Source organism: Pagrus pagrus, assembly GCF_965226575.1.
Source record: "Pagrus pagrus genome assembly, chromosome: 5".
NCBI classification, from domain to species: domain Eukaryota; kingdom Metazoa; phylum Chordata; class Actinopteri; order Spariformes; family Sparidae; genus Pagrus; species Pagrus pagrus.
In genome coordinates this window covers 7,617,244-7,636,130 of record NC_140189.1, presented here as the reverse complement: position 1 = coordinate 7,636,130, position 18,887 = coordinate 7,617,244, and the positions used below count along the sequence as shown (strand labels likewise).

The window sequence follows — 18,887 nt, the reverse complement described above, 5'->3', positions numbered from 1 at the left end:
AACACGTCTCATAAACCCATGTTAAGAAAGTTTTCTTTTACTTTTAAGTAATTAATTATGTTTTCCTTAAAATCCATGCGTTAAAATCGCGTCACAATGCTTAATTCATTACGAGTGTTTTTGAGCCCCCCCCCCCTTCAGTCCCCACTACATTGGACTATTCCATTTTACTGCGCATGTGCAGACATGATTGAAGACGACAGGCGCAAAACAAATGTAATGGCGCGTTAAACAGACGAACATTAATAACTTTGACCCGCGGGGCAGAAACAGGGCAGAGACAGAGGCAGGACTACCAGAGGTAAGTAGTGACAGGTCCATGGAGGTGACGGACTTTGTCACGGCAGCCATTACTGATAAACAGCAGGAAGAAGCAGGTGCTCCTGGTGTTAGCACAGCGTTGCTAACAGCTTCCCGCTGTAGAGCCGCGTTTCCCGCGACATGGTGCGTCAATGTCGCCGCCATATTGGGCCTACCTCAGTATATCATGCTAACACCACTGTGTGAGAGTACTTCACTACAAGATACAGTCCTGCATTCAAAACCTTCCTTCAGTCACAATATGTAAGTATCAGCAAAGTGTACTTAAAATACTCAAAGTAAAAGTTCTCATTATGCAGTAATCTGTTCCCTGTTTGTGTCATTTTACTGCTGTACATGTTTAAAGCTGAGCTCATCTCCTTGATAAGTTTCCAGCTAATCCAAAAGGGGTTTTAAAGAGTTTATTTAGATGGAGGAGAATTTTCTCAACACATACGAAACATCCATCCAATTCTACAGTTTAACTCAAACTTTCATATCATCTGTGTCCAGTCATAACCAATTATGTCAAGAATGTCCACTTTTCATGAGCTTAGAAAAACAGCCCTGTTTTCAGCTTCAATGTGTTTTTCAGATGATTCAGTGACTTTGCAGATGGTTTGTTTGGCTGAAGAAACAAGAGAATTGTTTCAACTCATAAAGGAGCTCTGTCCCTTCAGCTTTATCAGAAAAAAACCCAGCAATTTTGGAGATATATGGTTTTCACTGGACAGGGAGGATATGGAAATACAACAATATTAATAATAAGCTGTAAAGTAACTATTAACTAAAGCTGTCAGATAGATGTAGTGGAGTGAAAAGTACAGTATTTACCTCTGAGATGTGGAGAAGTGTAAAGTTGCATCAAATGGAAATGCTCAAGTATAGATTTGATGTACTTAAGTACAGTACTTTAGGAAATGTATTTAGTTACCTTACACCACTGTGTACAACCTTACGCTGTGTTTTTGTGTGCGTAGAAAGACTCTCCTGACTGAAGCTGCCCACAGTGGAGAAGTAGTTTGAAGGTAATTGAACTTTATTTATTACATTTACAGTCATAGTGCAGCTGATCCAGGGAAATAAGTTCTCTGTATTTAACCACCAAGTATTCTTTCAAAGACAGACAACCAATGAGAGATCTCATATGTGAATGGTCAATAAAGTCGTATCATACACAGATCTTAATGCTTATGAAAATAAAATGTAGCAGTGGGTGGATTTGTTAAAATGAATGTGTTGCTGTGTTTTTTTCAGAAAGTTCCAGATATCCAGACATGATGTCAGTGATGGTGAAGAGAAGATCAAGCTTGAAGAGACGACGTAACAGGTGGGTGTTGATAATAATTAAATAAGGATGGGGAACAGCTCTGAATTCTTTAGCGTTTGTTTCTCGGATATAGTAGTTTGTTGAGTCTATGCAGTGACACTGAGGTCTGCTTCCTGATTTCATCTACGTTGTACTGTTTTGTTGTGGCTTGAACATTGTGACTTCTCAGTGGACACGTTTGTTTGACCTCCAGTTTGTTTAAGTAACACAGGCCAACATGTCTGAATGACTCCAGTGTGCATTCACTCACATGCAGCTGAAGTAGAGATACACGAGTACACCATCATCTCTCTTTGTATCTGTTTAAAGGGGCACTACGTAGTTTTGCAAAAGAAATTCAAACTCAACTACGATATTAATGGTTTAATAATACAAACTGTTTCCATCAGTGAATAAACCAGCTGTTCTCAGAGGAAAATAAGGTCCCAGAACACTGTTTGAAGCTAGAAAGGTGGCAGGGTCCGCCACATATAAACAAACTAAAACAGTATAAATTGTGTTGTCCTGTTTGTTTATTCAGTCATGAAAACAAAGAGAGTTTGATTATTTAGTTTGTTTAGGCAGAAAAAAAATCAGCCAATGAGGATCTTTCTCTGCTCATTAACATTTCTATAACAAAACTACAGACTGCTTCTTTAACCAATTAAATCATCTGTACTGTGTGGGACTAAGCAGAAGTTGTTGCTTTAAGCCTAAAATTGATCTGGGGTGATCAGAAGTTTCAACATTTATTGTGTATCTGAAAATTATTTTCAGAATTGTACTTTCGATATAAATATAAATATTTAGTTTTCATAAACTTCAGTCAGCTACTCAGTGAAGATTTTCCTTCATCACTAAAATGGATGCATTTTTGTCCCTCATACTTGTTTCAGCTAAGTGCTCCTTCAACCTTAATCTCTACTATAACCTATCAAATACAGTTAAGAGTGCAAATAAATACTTATTATAGGTGTAATCTTTATTTAACCAAGTTATCTCTTTGTGTACTTGCACAAAATATTCTGGTTTTTATCCTGAAAAAGACAACATTCCTCCTGAGCTGTTTACATGGCTAATAAAAATGAATAATGTATTGATATTCCTGTTTACATGCAGGTGGTGGATTATTGATTAATGGGCCCTAACATGTCGTTTATCACGTCAAAATATGGATGTGTTAAAAAAGTTTATTCTAAGTGATCCGCTGGTGGTGGACCATGCAAACACAGCCTCCTTCTCTCAAACACCTTCTTGAAAAGTTCTACATTTATGTAATAAGTCTTTCATCATGTTTAAAAGTAGGTGTGTTGCTAAATGCGACCAGAAACGTGGGCTTTTCTTTTGGACATGAGCAGAATCTCTACCACAGCCATGAAAACTGTCGGCTAGGCAACACACAGAGCGAAGCGTAAACAGGAAGAGGTCGTAAAAACAAGAAATGAGGCGATGTTCAGAATGTGCTGTACACATGTCCAGATAATGCTCCTAAAACAAGAATAATATCGACAGAATACTGGAATATCCAAACAGAATGCTGTTTACATGACCTGTATCAAAGTCTGAATATTGTCATATTCTGAATAATAGCAGAAAATAAGTGTGAGCCAAGAGATGTGGATCTCTTTTGCAAGAAATGAGAGTACAGAACAAAGAGAACAAACACAACCGGACTGGACAGACCTAGATACTTGTTTCAGACATCCTTCTCAGTCACACTGATTTATAGTGTGTAAAAATAAAGTTTCGTAAGGCCGAGGTATTAAACTCCCCAGAATCTGAAGCATCGTGTCTCACGACCAGTTCAGTCATTAATGGGATAAAGATCATCCACATTTATTAAATACATAACATCTGCTGTGTTAAACAGCTCCTCGGCTCTTCTCCCTGAAGGTTAATGTTTTATTTCATAAAGGAGTGTTGAGGACAGGTGGTCTGCCTCGGCTGTAAAACACTGAACGAAACAATCATGGAGGAACAGTTTAACCTTAATAGTTATATTTATGTATGGAGCCATAACGACTCATAAGACTTCATCATATACTGGAAAAATAAATATTGTATAGGAGGAAATGAAGTGAGTTAAACTGTGATGAAGTGGAAGGAACCTTTTAGTTTCATCAGAGTCACACACACACACACAGACACACACACAGAGCGATCATGAGTGTTTTGAACATGCAGAGTTCTTGAGTGTGTTAATTGAAAGCCATTATGGGCCACATTATCAGACTGTCACACTGCAGGGACGCAGCGCTCGCTCTGCAGCCTGAACTAAACTCAGAAACCTGCACCGAGTCCAGAATCACTGTTTACTCTGTTTACAACATGTTCGAGCAGCTGTCAGACACAAACCACTTTCACCACATTGCGTCTGAGCGCTCTGACAGTCGGAGGCCCACAGAAACACACAGATATTGCATAAGACAATATTTACCAAAAAACACAGGACGTCCAAGAACGCATCAAATGAAATGATGCAAGCGAGAGCGAGCGTCTTCGTTTTGCTCAATATTCCTCACACAATCGAGAGTTCGGGCGTCGGCGTGTTTATCAAAGAAATGACTGATCATAATATCAGCCTTATTGGTCTCAACAGAAATGCCACAACCATCTTGCAGATTACTCCTTGATGAGGAAAATGCAATTAAAACGTCAAGTGCGTTTTATTAGATTCTACCCACCCTGCAGGGTTTTAGCAGCCCCGGGAGTCCCTGGATGCTCAGGCGATGGATGGCATATATAGAGCTGCGAGCAACATTAGGAGAGCCGTGCCAAAATAACAGCCGCTCGCTCCCCGATGATCCGCCTTTCATCACCATACAATGCTGAATACGTACGTGCAGGAGGGCTGCTGTCTGCAGGCTCATATGGAGCCTTTACTGTCTCCTTACAGACTCCTATAGATGGATACTGTTCTGTCCGTATGCTCACTGTCGTTATCTGTTTGGAGCTGCCTTTACGTTATGTAAGAACACCACTGAACTATATGTTGAATGTCAATTTCTTGTCAACACAAACCGAACCTTTGTTTCCACACAGCCAACTTTCTCCTCATCATCGAGTTGACACGCAAACAAACTATGTGCACTTATTCACAATGCTGCATATTTTGACATATAATTAATGGTAATATATATATTTGAAAGTATTCATATTAACAGAGTTTGAGCCCTAATTTTGTTTTTTAAATATCAAACTGCAGCATATGTTTGATATGAACTGCTCTTTGACTAAGCTTTCCTTTAAGCCTCTTTTACAACCAAAAACATACGTTATGTTCATCTCAAATGATGTAACCGTTAACTGCCCACTACATGCTTCCTTTATGTTGGTGTGGATGATAAGCAATACCTCCAGTAGAGGGCAGTTCAGAGTCGAGAGTTTCTGACAACAAACATGACGTCGGTGAGGGAGTGTTGTGATTATGTATGTTAAGAAAAAGGCAAAAATGGAGGCAGTGCTGTAGACGGTGGTGAATATCAACATCAAACTCCAGAACCTGTCCGCCATTGTTCAAACTTCTTAGTTGTGTCCTGTAGTCGTCTCACTTGAACTATTGGCTACAGGATTTTCATTGTTACTGCTCCGTTTCCTCCGCACTCGTAGGCTGGCAGAAAATGTGCACAAATATGGATGAAATAATGGCAGAGTACAGAGAGGGCTCCTTACGTATCCATATGTGAATCTGAGCAGAAATGAGCTTTAAGTCTGGCTGGTAGACTGTAGCATTGCTTGAGATGGATCATGTGATGATCACATGTGGGTACTAGGACACATCAAGACAAAACTGATGAGTCTGTTTATATTATTATTCCCGTTATTTGTTGAGTTTTATTAGTGAGGTTTGAAGGTTTTGAGTGTGTGATATTGTCAAGGTGCAGACCGAATATTGGGGCCGATATTCAGCATTTTTACGATTATCAGTGTTTTTGTTTTTGTTTGCTAAGTGAGTGAAAGTATTCAGGAGCAGGAAATGGAAATACTGGAGCAAAGTACCTCCAAACAAAACTACAGTATTTGAATAAATTGTAGTTAGTTACACTCCATCACTGGTTATTCTCGACTTTGAGACTAAGATTTGTATTTTTCTGGTTCCCTGTAAAAGCATAACGGTCGATAACATGAGAGCTACAGTCACTCATATTAGTTATTTTATGAAGGAGAAACGTCTGATGTGTAGCAGCAGACGAACAGTGTACATGTAGAGGAAGGGAAAAATAAAAATGATTACGGTATTTGTATATATTCACTGAAGCATAAGGGAAAATGTAACTTGTGCTTTAATAGTGACATTGTATTTTTATTTTTTCTTCCACTGCACTAAAAATAAAGTTTTAGAGAGTTTTTGATTTAGTCTGACCCACATCTAGACTCTGTTCTCTACCTGTACTGTTAAGGTCAAATATGACTCACCTGAAGACAGACTTTGTCTCCACACAGAGCGTTTAATGAAGAGGATTTTTCTTCTAAGACACCATGAGAAACCATTTTTAATGTTTATTTCGGGCTTAATTTTGCATTAATTACTGTATTTGGGAGGCTGCAGCGTCATGACCTTTAAAACAGGAGTTTGTTTGGTTCCTCCTGATAAGATGACGCTGACAGTGGAGCCGGGAAGAAACACAAATAAAAAAAGGAGAAGGAAAATAGATCTTTTTAATGGAGTTTAACAATCGGTCTCTGGTGGACTCATTAGGATGACCAGTTTGACTTATTTTACAGCCACTGGTAATTAGTATCTGCAGGAGTTATAGCTATAATCAGCCAAGTTTTCCCTTTGACTTTCTCTCCGTTAGCCATTAACTTTGGTGTTATACTTGCTCCAGGAAGGCGGTCAAATGTGTAAAAAGACAGCAGCCGTAAAACTAATAAAACTGTAGGGTTCCTTCTGGGGAACTTTAATACTTCCAGCGATATGATAATTCTTTTTACTTCAAAGCAGCCATTAAAAAAAGGACAATTTTCACTGCCTTTCACCGCCGTGATGGAGCTGTGAAGGCCTTGTTGGATTTGACGGGTATTTGGGGTAACGGAGCTGGCTACTGTTCGCTCTACAGGGGGTTTAATGTTCGTGATAAATAATAAACAGCAGCAGCAGGAGACACACGGTCTCTTTGGTGGGTAAAGACAAATATTTTAAATAGTTTATCAGAGAAAACATTTTGAATATCAGTATTCCTCCTTCTCAAAGTAATTCACAAAGGCACACGAGGAAACATCATAAACTATCAGCAGCAGACACCATGATTTGACAAATACACACGGTTAAAAGATAAAAGTAGAAAAGGTTCTATATTGTTGTCAAATATTTGACAATCTTCAAGACGAATGTTTCTCAAAAGGCAGCAAATAAACCTCATAACACATCTTAATTTAATTTAGTTCATATGTTGCTGCTCTTCTGTCTCACTGTGTATAGTTGGTATCAGTGGACTCTGTCCTCTCCTTCTGCTACCTGTGTGTTAGCATTTTCATAATCTCAGTTTCTGCGGGACAAAACAACTTCTGAGCGACCTCATGCTGAAAATAGACAGAATCATAATGATTGCTTACAATAACCTCCAGGTAGAAAACTGCTGCTTCATGCATCAGCTTACAAACAATTTAACTGTCTTTTTCATTGTGTTATTTTAGAGTGTACACAGCTAATTAATCTGAAATGCATGTTTGATGCTTTTATATTTCAATAATAACACTTTCACATGAGTTAGGTTAGAGACCTCAATTATCTGCTGGAAAATAACCAAACTGGAGTCAGCATAAAATGTTGCTGTTGTGTAAATATCAAAGACGCTAGTGAAGCAATATAGTACATGAAATAGACACAGCAGAAATGTTTAACTGTATATCTTTTAACATTACAGTCACAGCTGACGATGACAACAGAAATAAACAAGTTAGTCCATTTCCATTTCTCTGTAATACAAAACAACTGCCAGTTCTACTCAGACGTGACTTCTGTTTTTATCATGGTGATTCACTTTATACAAGACCAACGTTATTAAGATGGCTTTTCTGGTTGATTTGGGAAAAGCAGTTTCTTTGAGCCATGTCAAAGATAGAAAAAGCTAGCCGATAAATAGCCGCTAAGCTAAGTTACTGATATAAGTTTCAAAGTTCACATGTCAAAGTGAAATTCATTGTATTTTTGGTCTGTTACGTTATTATTAATGCCCGTCACAGAGTCAGATTCCAACTTATCCAGTTTGGTAAGTGATGAAATTAAAAATGTTTTTTATGGCAGAATGCTGAGGATGAATTAAAGAAAGAGAAGCTGCTCTGTAGTCTGGTGGCACGACACTAAAACAAGGTTTAGTTTGTTTCACCGTCCATAAATTAATTACCTCATCGCCATGCGTCCTGCAAACAGCAAAAAAAATATGTTGCGTCTTTTGCACTTCCACAAGTGAGATAAAGATCGTTATGACACCAAGTGCTCATACAGCTTCTGTACACAGGGGGCGCTGGAATAAAAAAATGAACATTCCTTGTAGCTGCTTTAATAATAAAAAACTTGATATTAACAATAAAATAAAACATTTGAATATGTTAAAACAGATCAGCATTACTTGTGAACACAAACAGGGATGACTTTGATTTCCATATATGTTAAGTAACAAACAAACAACAAATGTATTGTTAATATTAAATGAGGGACTTCAGAGAGCGCACTGACTCTCTATGATTCATTAAAACAAATATTTAAAATTGTTTATTAGAGGAAACATTTTCTTATCTTTTGACTTGAATGTCACAAGAGGAAACATGTAAATGTTCATCAGCAGGATTTTGTGATGTGAAATGAAGGTTTTTCAAGTACCAGGACTGATTTTTAAAACAGGTTCTGACTCAAAAACAAACACCATTAAAGGTCGAAAATAGAAACTTCTCCAAGTGCTCATCAAGAGACAACAAGACCTGTCTGAACTCATTTCAGCGTTGTTGTCTTTTTTTTATATCCTCCTCTTTTTACTGCCCATCTAATGGCTTATTTATTACATTCATTCTTTATAAGCCGGCTCCTGTGTGGCCTCATTACGACTATAGCACTGCTTTGGAATTCCAGGATAATTATGAGCTTCATTGTTTTAATAAGAGTCTCGGTCAGCCCGGATCTCTGCTACATCTTCACAGTTCCCAGTGGGAAATATATGAGGGCAGCACCAGCGCCGGACAGATGGAATCAGACGCACTGCAGGTAAATATTTATACGGCGCTGTATGAAGGAGGATACTTGAATCTCATCAACTGTCTTGTAAAAGTGGTCTGATGTGGTGTAAATCTATGCGGCTGTACATCCACAGCCTTAATAAGTCTGTGATGCAACTGCAGCTCGTCTGCTATCTCTTAAATCAAAGCAGCACTTTTCTTCTCATCATGAGGTAATGTTTGGAAACTCTGTGGGCACAGCTCATGTGAGAGTCAACATGGAAAAATAACATGTCTGCTTCCTCACAGCACACCGATAATATTCACATGGCACAATATAAAGTTATAGAGCTTAAATAACTTATTTTATTACAAATCTTTTTAAAAATCTTTAATGAAGGTACAGCTGAAGTGGAGTGTTTTATTGTAAAAACTCTCAGTATGCTGCAGAGACTAACAGCATCCCATCATCCCCAAAGAAGACAGAAATGTGTGAGAGACAAACAGAGGTAATCCTGGGACAAAAAAGTGATTTATGTATGTGTATAATATGTATAACTAAAGCTTAGCAAATAACAAACTGAACAGAGCGCTGAGTACAACAGAGCGCATCTTCTCATGCCTTCACCATAGTCATCTGTCTCCACAGTGCTGTATCAGCGCTAGTAACGAGAGCTAAGAAAAATCAGAAGACGTAGTAAACTCTATAGATTGTATTTTTCTGCATTATGTTTTGCTAACAGAGCTAATGGCTAACTACGTTGAGTTCCAGGTGCTTCCGTCAGGACGGAGGTTTAGTCTCCCTAAGAGCAGCACGAACAGATTCAGATTATTTTATTACTTTTATTCCGTCGGCTTTTGGCTTTTTAAACAAACTATAACCTCGATGAACTTTGGTGATAGTGAAAGTGATGTGGATCTTATCTTGTGTATGTGGTTGATGTATTGATGTGTAGAAACTTTCTACATTTAATTTAACACTGTGTGCATTTTGATAAATTTGGACATGCAGGAGTGACACATCCTCGTACCTAAACGACAGCATAGATTGCCTGTGACTCCCAAAAAGACCAGCGGTACATCAATGTTCCCAACACAGCATGTGTACCAGCGATATGCATACCTGACCTAAGAAAGGACAAATTCAGGTAGCTTTCCTCATGTGATCGTCAGAATTGTGTTTAAAACCTACTGCAAATTAATTCTAGCAGAGAATGTTAAGTTTAAACTTGACCTATTTAGTTTTTTACCTTAAAAGGTAATTTAACATTAAAGAATATCAGAATCAGCCTTGAATCTTCTCCTCGCTTAAACCTGAGAAATCCCAGATGTATCAGCTCGGACCAGAGCTTTTCTTCCATGTATTCAGCCAACATGATCCACCCACTGACGGCAGCTGACTGCAGAGGGGGTAGAGGTTAAAAAATGTGCAGCTATCTGCAATGCAACCCACTGTTGCATTTACAAACAGCACTGGGACTTCCCCCAGGTGATGTGGAGTTGTGCATTAAAGGTAATGTACATCCAAACAGCCTTACAGTGCAGCCAGCAGGTTCTGACCTTGCTGGTCCCTGTGGAGGCTCTTGGTGCTGCCGTAAACGGTCCTTGGCGTTGAAGGACATCGCCTGTTGTCAGTAATGGAAAGCCTGAAATCACAGAACGATGAGTCTTTTACATGCGCTTGATGTCCGTATTATCTAATCAACTACTTATAGCGAGCAAGATTCTTTGTAGAGGCCATCTTTGAGTGGATAATGGACAGCAGCCAGTTGCCCCCAGAATCCATTTGTGCCCTCTGTGATGTTGCTTGAAGCCTCTATACATAATCGTCTGTCCTCCGGAGACATCTTAGGAAGCTCGGGCGGACTCTTGTGGGACAGCGATCCGTTCTCAATCACTCCTACGCTGAATTCTGACCCAGTTATCATCACTTGAAGCGTAATCATTTAAAAGCAAACACATTTACCCTGAAGACCAAGTGGTTCATCTAAACAGGAAGAGCAGAGCAAACACATAACATCCAGCTACTGTTGAACAAATAACTGCAGGGTCTCTCTACTGGTAAATACAAGATCTTCCTTTAAGGGGTTTGAAACTTTCCTGTATTTATAATGTTTTTTACAGAATATAGAGAGAGAGAGTGTGAAACGCTGATGTTCAGTGTCGTCATGTCTCAAACCCACCAGGAACATTTTATATAATTTACAGCAGCTGAAGTGTGTGGGTGTTGGGGGGCGGGGGCGAGTGTTGACCATTGTTGTTTTTTTATTTTCTGTAAAGAAACCGATTAGGCAGCATCTTTTATTTTGAAGGCCACACTATTACTATTACTATTACTATTACTATTCGAACTTTTCCTTAAATGTCCCTACTTTTATATTTATTTATTAATGAAAGTTAAGGGGATGTAATGTGTTTTTATGGAGGATTTGGACACCTTCCTAGTATAGTCTTATTTTCTTGTCTTATTTCTTGAAGTCTACTTCTTCTACCTTTACTTCCTGTTTCCTGTTCTTGACTTTTCCTTCAAAGGTGAGCATTTTTTCTGTTGTTTACCTTCTATGTTAGGTCACTTCAACAACAGTAAAGTTAATGTCTTGAATCTTTTACATTTCTGCTCATTTTGATGCTGAAATATGTTAATTATGAGAGAAGTTTGTGGAAGCACATGTTCATTGCAGCAGGGCTGTTGTAATGTGTAGCTCGAGATATTAAAGTGCTAATAAGGAGACGATGTTATGGGACAAATCCTACAAATCCTAAACAGCTGTTTAGATTTTGAATATTTGGTTGGTTCATCAAAGTAACCCCCAAGTTAAGTTTCCAACATGAGATATAATTCCTTTTAAAAGATAATATAGGTTCTCAGAGTGTAAATCTAATATCTGTTGTTGCCACATTAGTTTGAAGGTGTAGTTAAGGTTCAGGTAGTTAAAAGCTCTAAAAAAATCCAGTTTACTTATTTTTTTAAATGTGATTATTTAGTGTAAACATTGAAAATCAGTTTGCCCCCTACTTTTATTTTGAAAGGCCTCAGAAACCCACAGTAACAGGAGAGCAGCAGGGTTTTAAAGTTTTAGTGAGTTTTTCCGAACAACAAACAGAAACGATGTCCTGCTTCTGAATCATCATCTGCCCGTGTCATCACTGCAGTTACCCCAGACACCATTTAACATGTCGTACCACCGAGGGTTCAGCAGGCCTGTGATTTCAGTGTGTGGCCTGTTTCACCGCCCTCCTAATTCATGGCCTTTTCCATATGGGGGGTGGTGGGGGGGGCGGCATTTCCAGCGCTCGGCCGTAAATCTGCCAAACTACCAGAGCATCTTCATCCATGACTGCCGCGGTGCCGCTGTCCAAAACATCTCCCCGACCGCTCGCTCTGGGCAGGTGCCAGGTATTTTTGGTCTGCTGAGATCATTAAAGGTATTAGTTACCTCCTCCTCCCCCCACCCTCATTAAACATGCTGAATCCATTTGTTTAGCAAGCAGCTGAGGGAGCGATGGAGAGCTCACCCAGGCCGGGGATTGATTTATTAACACTGATTTCGGCCTCTGAGACCGTCCTGATGATGATCGCTCCGCTTCAGGAATTTCAATGGAGACGAAGAAGATTCACCCTGACTGCCGTAGATGGACTTTAATGGACGGTGATGTGAAGGACGCAAAATAAACACATCAGTCAAAAAGGCCGAGTGGCCAACAGAAAGGTATGGAAGCCCAGACCTGCCAAGAATAGAAAGATAAGTGTCAGATTTATAATTTCATGAGACAGAAGTCAAAAGATAGATACATAACATTACAAAATAAGTCATCATAAGCTTTGACTGTATCTTAATTTAAACTTTACATTTTGTCACGTCAGTTATATCCTTTTAACATGACTGTTTAGGTTTTCTGTCATCAAACTGTTGTAGCTTTTACTGCATCTTTTAAACCTACATACTGCAGCAAGACAATATATCATAGTCACATACATATCAACATTAATATAGTGTCCCCACCCTGAACAGTGCCCCCCCCCACCCCAAAAATGATGCCATAAATCCAGCTTTACCAGTGAAGCCAACTCTCAGCACATTTCTTTGTACAAGACACATAAAGAACAGCTGCAGAACTGAGAAAAGGTCCAAATAAAGTAACTCAAAAGTTTGACTTGGTTACCTTGCGCTCAAAAATTATTTGCTTTAGTATTTAGTATTTTGATTTCATTTAAGTTTGCCATCTAATTTTTTTAACATAAGTTAATTCATGCAAAGTTTTCATATTGAGTCAATGTGTGATTTATTACAGGAGACAGAATAACCAAAAGATATCACACAATATATTTATGTGGAAGATCCCTTTAACTTTATGAAATGTAATAAAAAGATGTATGTATAAATGTTCATTTATTTTATTTAATCAGTTATCTAATTTGTTCACATTGGTTTAACATGATAGAAAATATGAAAACCTCTCAAATATGACACTTAAGACTGAATTTATGTAATAAAATGTGAATATAATTAAAACAATTAAAGTCAGTGTTTTAGGTAAATTCTTTATTTTGAATGTAAACGTTAAAGGTGCAATATGTAGGAATTAAAATTTTTAAAAATGAGCTAACATTATCAACAGAATTTAAAGTAACAGTGTTGACGTTGTGTTAAGACGTCGTATGTCTTGAAGGTTGCATGCTAACCAGCTAGCCTGTAGCCACTTTTTACCTCCAGAGGTGATAGTCGGATAGTAATAAACACCAACACTCCCCCGGTGTTCTGAGTTCCCAGTCCGGCCAGAATCAGCTAATAAGACTGCTAGCTGAGCTAACTGGCTAACAGCAGCTACAGTAAGCAGCAGTTAGCGGTCACGCTGATGAAATGCTAAAAAATGCTGTAATTTAAACAAATTGGCCAATTCTTACACATTGCACCTTTACTATTTCATCATTCGACTCAGTCAAAAGTTTGAGTAATTCTAAATTTACATTTAGTATCTCAGAATTTTGACTTTGTAAGAAAATTGTTATTTTTTCTCAAAACTCTGCGATAACGAGTCAAATATTTGACCGAATATCTCATATTTTAAAATATCACCTCATTCAGATTCCCACATTTTTATTTTGTTCCTTTAACCATAATTTCGACAAATTAAAATGACATTTGAGTGAACATCCAGTATTCTGCAGTAATTCAGTAAATCACAATTTTGACTTTGCTGTCAGTTTGAATGTTTTTCCTCCTTTCCTCTGAATTGTTCTCCTCTTGGCAACATTGATCTTCCATACAATGTGGGTCCATCTGGAGAAGGTGTTTACAGTTTGACTGTCAGGAGAGATGCTACGACATGAGCGATGAAACGCTATCTGCACGCTGCATCCACAGATGTTTGTGCGATATTATCTTGGAGGGCTGGAGGTGCCCAGCTGTCTTTGCTGATTTTCTCTCCTGCGTTACAGTCCAAGCTCTCAGATATGTTTTATGATGAATCTACATATTTCCTCTCTCCGGGGGGACACACATTATTGGGAAGCACTCGATCTCTGCCTCCATTTCCTGTCGGCTCTAATAGCTTCCAGGTGAGAGGTGTTCCTCAGCCCTCGCCTGGGAATGCTTATTAAAACTGTTTTCCTATTGATACAGTTGGTTTGATACTTACCAGATTTGACAAAGTAAAGATCTCATGTTTGGCGTAATATTACAAGGGAAACATAAGTGAGTTATTTGGCCTCGACGTGCTGGAAACATAACGTTGTTAAAGCGCAGGCCCTGAAACCTGAACCGGGGTCCCTCGGCCGCATTTGGTTTTCATTATTTTTTGCTTCGAAAAATTTAACAATAGCACCCAGGGATTAAGTCATGGTGCAGGTCGCAGCCAAGCCAAACATCCTGCCTCCTCCAGAAAAATGAAGACAGATGAAGAAGGGAAGCAGGTGTAAAGTGTACTCTGGTGCTTCGCCTTTTTGTCCTCTCCGGGAGGTGTTGTGCACAAAGTCTGTCCTCTGAAAACATCTCGCCGATCTCCGAGGAGGTGAGGAGGAGGAGGACGAGGAGGGGGAAATGAAAACACACGTAAAGGACGTTTTCTTTATTCCTGCACAGAGCGAACACTGTTAATAGGAACTGTTAAAGGATCTGATGGTGTGTTTAATGGGAGGAGAAACAGTCTCCACTCGCCTCTGTATTTATTAGGCTGTTTCCTACCTGAGTGAGTGTGTGTGGCCCATATCGTACTAAATGCATGAAGGCAAATGAGGTGGATTTATGCTGCAGGGTGTTGTGGTACCAAAATGGCAACATGCCAGGTATAAGTGTGTGAGGAATGTGTGGTCGACACTACTCTATATGTGCAGGACATTTTCTATATAATGCGTCTTGTATTTTCTGTATGTTTATTTTATGTTTCCTGAACAGTTGACAGTAAATTTGAACATGCAGAGACTCAATGAGACATAATGTTTTTGTGGCAAACTGAACCCAGAATGAAAAAATCTTTTCTACGGATTGTTTTTTTCAGATTAGATAAACTGCCTCAAATGTCCTTTGTTCTACATGTTGTTGAGTTGTGTTCTTACATTTTCCCTAATGTTTCCAACGATGTTCAAACCAGGGATATCCACACGTTTCCTCAAGGTAACGCTGTGTTTCATTTGGTCGCTATAACTTCAGGAGAGAGGAAGGAAGTTGAGACTAAGTGAAGAGACTGAGTTTGACACCCAGTCATATAAAGAGCGAGATAAGTTCAAGTGGTGGGTTATTGAGCAGTTGGATGTGTCATACTCAGGACTTGACTTCTGGTGACCGGGGTTCATCTTATGTTTGTGACCAAGAGTCAAGAGTGATTTGTTTTTTAATTATATTACATACGTAAGTACATGACTTGTGTAACGTAAGTGAATATAGTTATTTCAACCCAGTGTGTGAGACCTTTTCTGAAACCTAACCAAGTAGTTTTGGGGCCTGAACGTCAACCGAACTGTGACAGTTTCAAAACTTCATAATTAATTCTTTTGAAAACATTCAGATGTTTTTGTTTGTTCGAGAGACAAATGTAAATTTTCACATCCTGTGTTCACATCAGTCTGAAGTTTGTTGAATTCTTCCTCAACAGATTGATGGAGGGAAGTTTCTGCAGCTTTCTCCGTCTGTCTGAAGCAGCGTGGAGGAATCGAACACCATCTGAGGTTTGTGATGAATGTAGGTAGTTTCAAAGCAACTACCAGCATAAAACTAAAGTTAAACCCTTTGAGAGGAGCCATTTAGACATTCAGTTTAACCAAAACTATCTTGATATTATTCAAAAGTACACTCTTGTGTACTTTTGTGGCTTTCTTTTTTATTTATTTATTTTATTTTTATTTTTAACTTATTTTATTCTATTGTGTACTGTGCATTGTCTTTTATTTACTGTAAGGTGTCCTTGAGTGACAGAAAGGCGCCTATTAAATAAAATGTATTATTATTATTATTATTATTATTATTATTAAAAAATGTATGGCAGCCCTGCGTGCATGCATTTTTTTAAAAACACTTTAAGGAATAACTCAGGTGTTATTCTCTCCATGCTTAGCCTGTTGGTTCCTGCTGAAGAATCTTTAAAAACAACCCACAAATATAGGATCATTTTAAAATAACCGCAGCAAACAAACAGGAATAGATGGTGCATTTGTTGGGACTATTTTCAGATTAATCCACATTTAGTGCTCCAATATCACATTAAACAGTGAATGGTTACACGTCCGTTTAGACACGTTCTCCATCAGGAACGTCTCATTTAGCAGCAGCTGAAACTAAAGTCAGTTATGGAACGTTTTCTCTCCTGGATTCACTTTAAGTGTGAAACCAACAGTAGAACCTGACAGACACTGAGCAGGTAACACCTGTCACAGCCGTGTGTTTTCCTTACAGATGTATCACGCAGTGTAAAAACATTAACTCAGCAGGAGGTTATAAACGCCGTCGATGTTGTAAAATAAACAGAATTCACTGATTTATTCTTCAGGTGAAAAATCTCAAATCTGCTCCTGCAGAGGAAAATATATGGAGGTTTATACGAGATAAAAATGTTCTCAATAAATTGTTTTACGTCGTCAAAGTTCTTGTTTTGTCCAACCAACAGTCCAAAATCCAAGATATTCACTGTGATGCATAAAGCCGGAAAACAGAAAATCTGATATCTATTCTGAATTTTTCATACATGTGGATCTAATACATTAACATTCTGTTTCATTATTTCTGGCAAGAAGTATCCTCTTCATATATATTGACATATATATAAACTTAACAAATGCACATATTATTTAATATATCAGATGACATATTCACCATATAAAGAGAAATATGTGAATTATTGCCATTTTTATATATTGCAAAACAAATTTACCATATATTTTCTAAAAATAGATTATCTAGTAACATGCAAAATATGTTTTAAGTAATAAATGCATACCAGCGTATTTTACCAATGTATTTTGTAATATAGTCTTGAAGCACTATATCAGCATGTGTTGTCAAGTATATGTTAACTTCTTCCTTATACATCAAAATGTATTTTATTATATATCACTTTATATTTTTAGTATATGTCAATATATTTTTGTCCCATACGTTGCTTTGGAAGATAAAGTTATTTAATGTTTGACTTTGAATTTTTTTTGAGAAAGTGCAAATTCTCCACAATTGAAATACTGCACCTGAACTAGGTCTACGGACACCCGACTGTACCTGAACCAGGTCTACAGACACCCGACTGTACCTGTACCAGGTCTACGGACACCCGACTGTACCTGTACCAGGTCTACGGACACCCGACTGTACCTGAACCAGGTCTACGGACACCCGACTGTACCTGAACCAGGTCTACAGACACCAGACTGTACCTGAACCAGGTCTACAGACACCCGACTGTACCTGTACCAGGTCTACGGACACCCGACTGTACCTGAACCAGGTCTACGGACACCCGACTGTACCTGAACCAGGTCTACGGACACCCGACTGTACCTGAACCAGGTCTACGGACACCCGACTGTACCTGAACCAGGTCTACAGACACCAGACTGTACCTGAATCAGGACTACGGCCCAACTGTGCCTGAACCAGGTCTACGGCCCGACTGTGCCTGAACCAGGTCTACGGCCCGACTGTACCTGAACCAGGTCTATGGACACCCGACTGTATCTGAACCAGGTCTACAGACACCCGACTGTACCTGAACCAGGTATCACTTCACTGTACCTGAACCAGGTCTGTCTGAGTCCTGCTGATCTGTGCAGAGCTGGTTTCAGGCGTCCCTCCTGGCAATGAGGAAACTGCTGACCTTCTCTCTGAGACATTCCCTCTGTATTGACAGAGTGGAGGTTGAGCAACACATGGTTTCGATGGGCCCACATCAGATTTCCAGTCCTGGTCCAGAACCTCGTCCTTCCCAGGAAACACGGCTGGCAAGCGTGAACCTTTGGACGAGTGATTTACATACCTTCTCCTGCTCCAAGCCCAGTTGGCGAGGGCTCCGGTGTCATCGCGAGGGCTGGGCCCGGGGCTTTTCCTGTGTGAGATGACTTACAGTCCCCCCGTCAGTCCTGACACACACACACACACACACACACACACACACACAGAAAGCCCTAAAACTGGGCCTGCAGTCGTATCACAATGACATCACCAGCTCACAGGAAATGGTCTAATTCTTTACCGTTTAAGAGCGCAGATGTATGGAGAGCAGTGGTGACATAATGTCACTTAACTCCCAAACTAAACACACCTGCACTCGCTCTGTACCACCTCTTCCTCCGACTGATTAAAAAATATTTCAACTATTCATGAAGCCAAAACATCAGCAGCTCTGAGCTGTAAAAAACCCTTTTTAGTCTTCTCCCCTCCTGTAGCTCTTAGCAGCTGCTGTCAACAGACTTCTCCCCACTGAGCCTGAGACGGAAAAGCAATTAATAAATCGTTCCATAAGTTTACTAATTTTAGCACTCTATATACTTTTGCTTCCTCAATCTACTAATTCATTTCACAGACTTATTAGATATTCTGCTCAAATTAAATTCATTTTCTCTCTGGCAGGTCACTGTGATAGCTGTAATTAGCAAATAGCTTTCTTAATCTTCACTGATATGAAAATGTAATGTTGATGATTA

General features: G+C 39.0%; 1 long non-coding RNA gene across 1 annotated transcript; it reads left to right on the top strand.

The window, feature by feature from the left end:
* The first annotated feature begins 243 nt into the window (after positions 1-243).
* On the top strand, positions 244-18,404 carry LOC311256982. The gene is made up of 5 exons (XR_014622546.1): positions 244-564; positions 1,281-1,328; positions 1,558-1,630; positions 15,854-15,926; positions 18,095-18,404. It is a non-coding gene; the product is annotated as an uncharacterized lncRNA (long non-coding RNA).
* Positions 18,405-18,887: the final 483 nt, after the last annotated feature.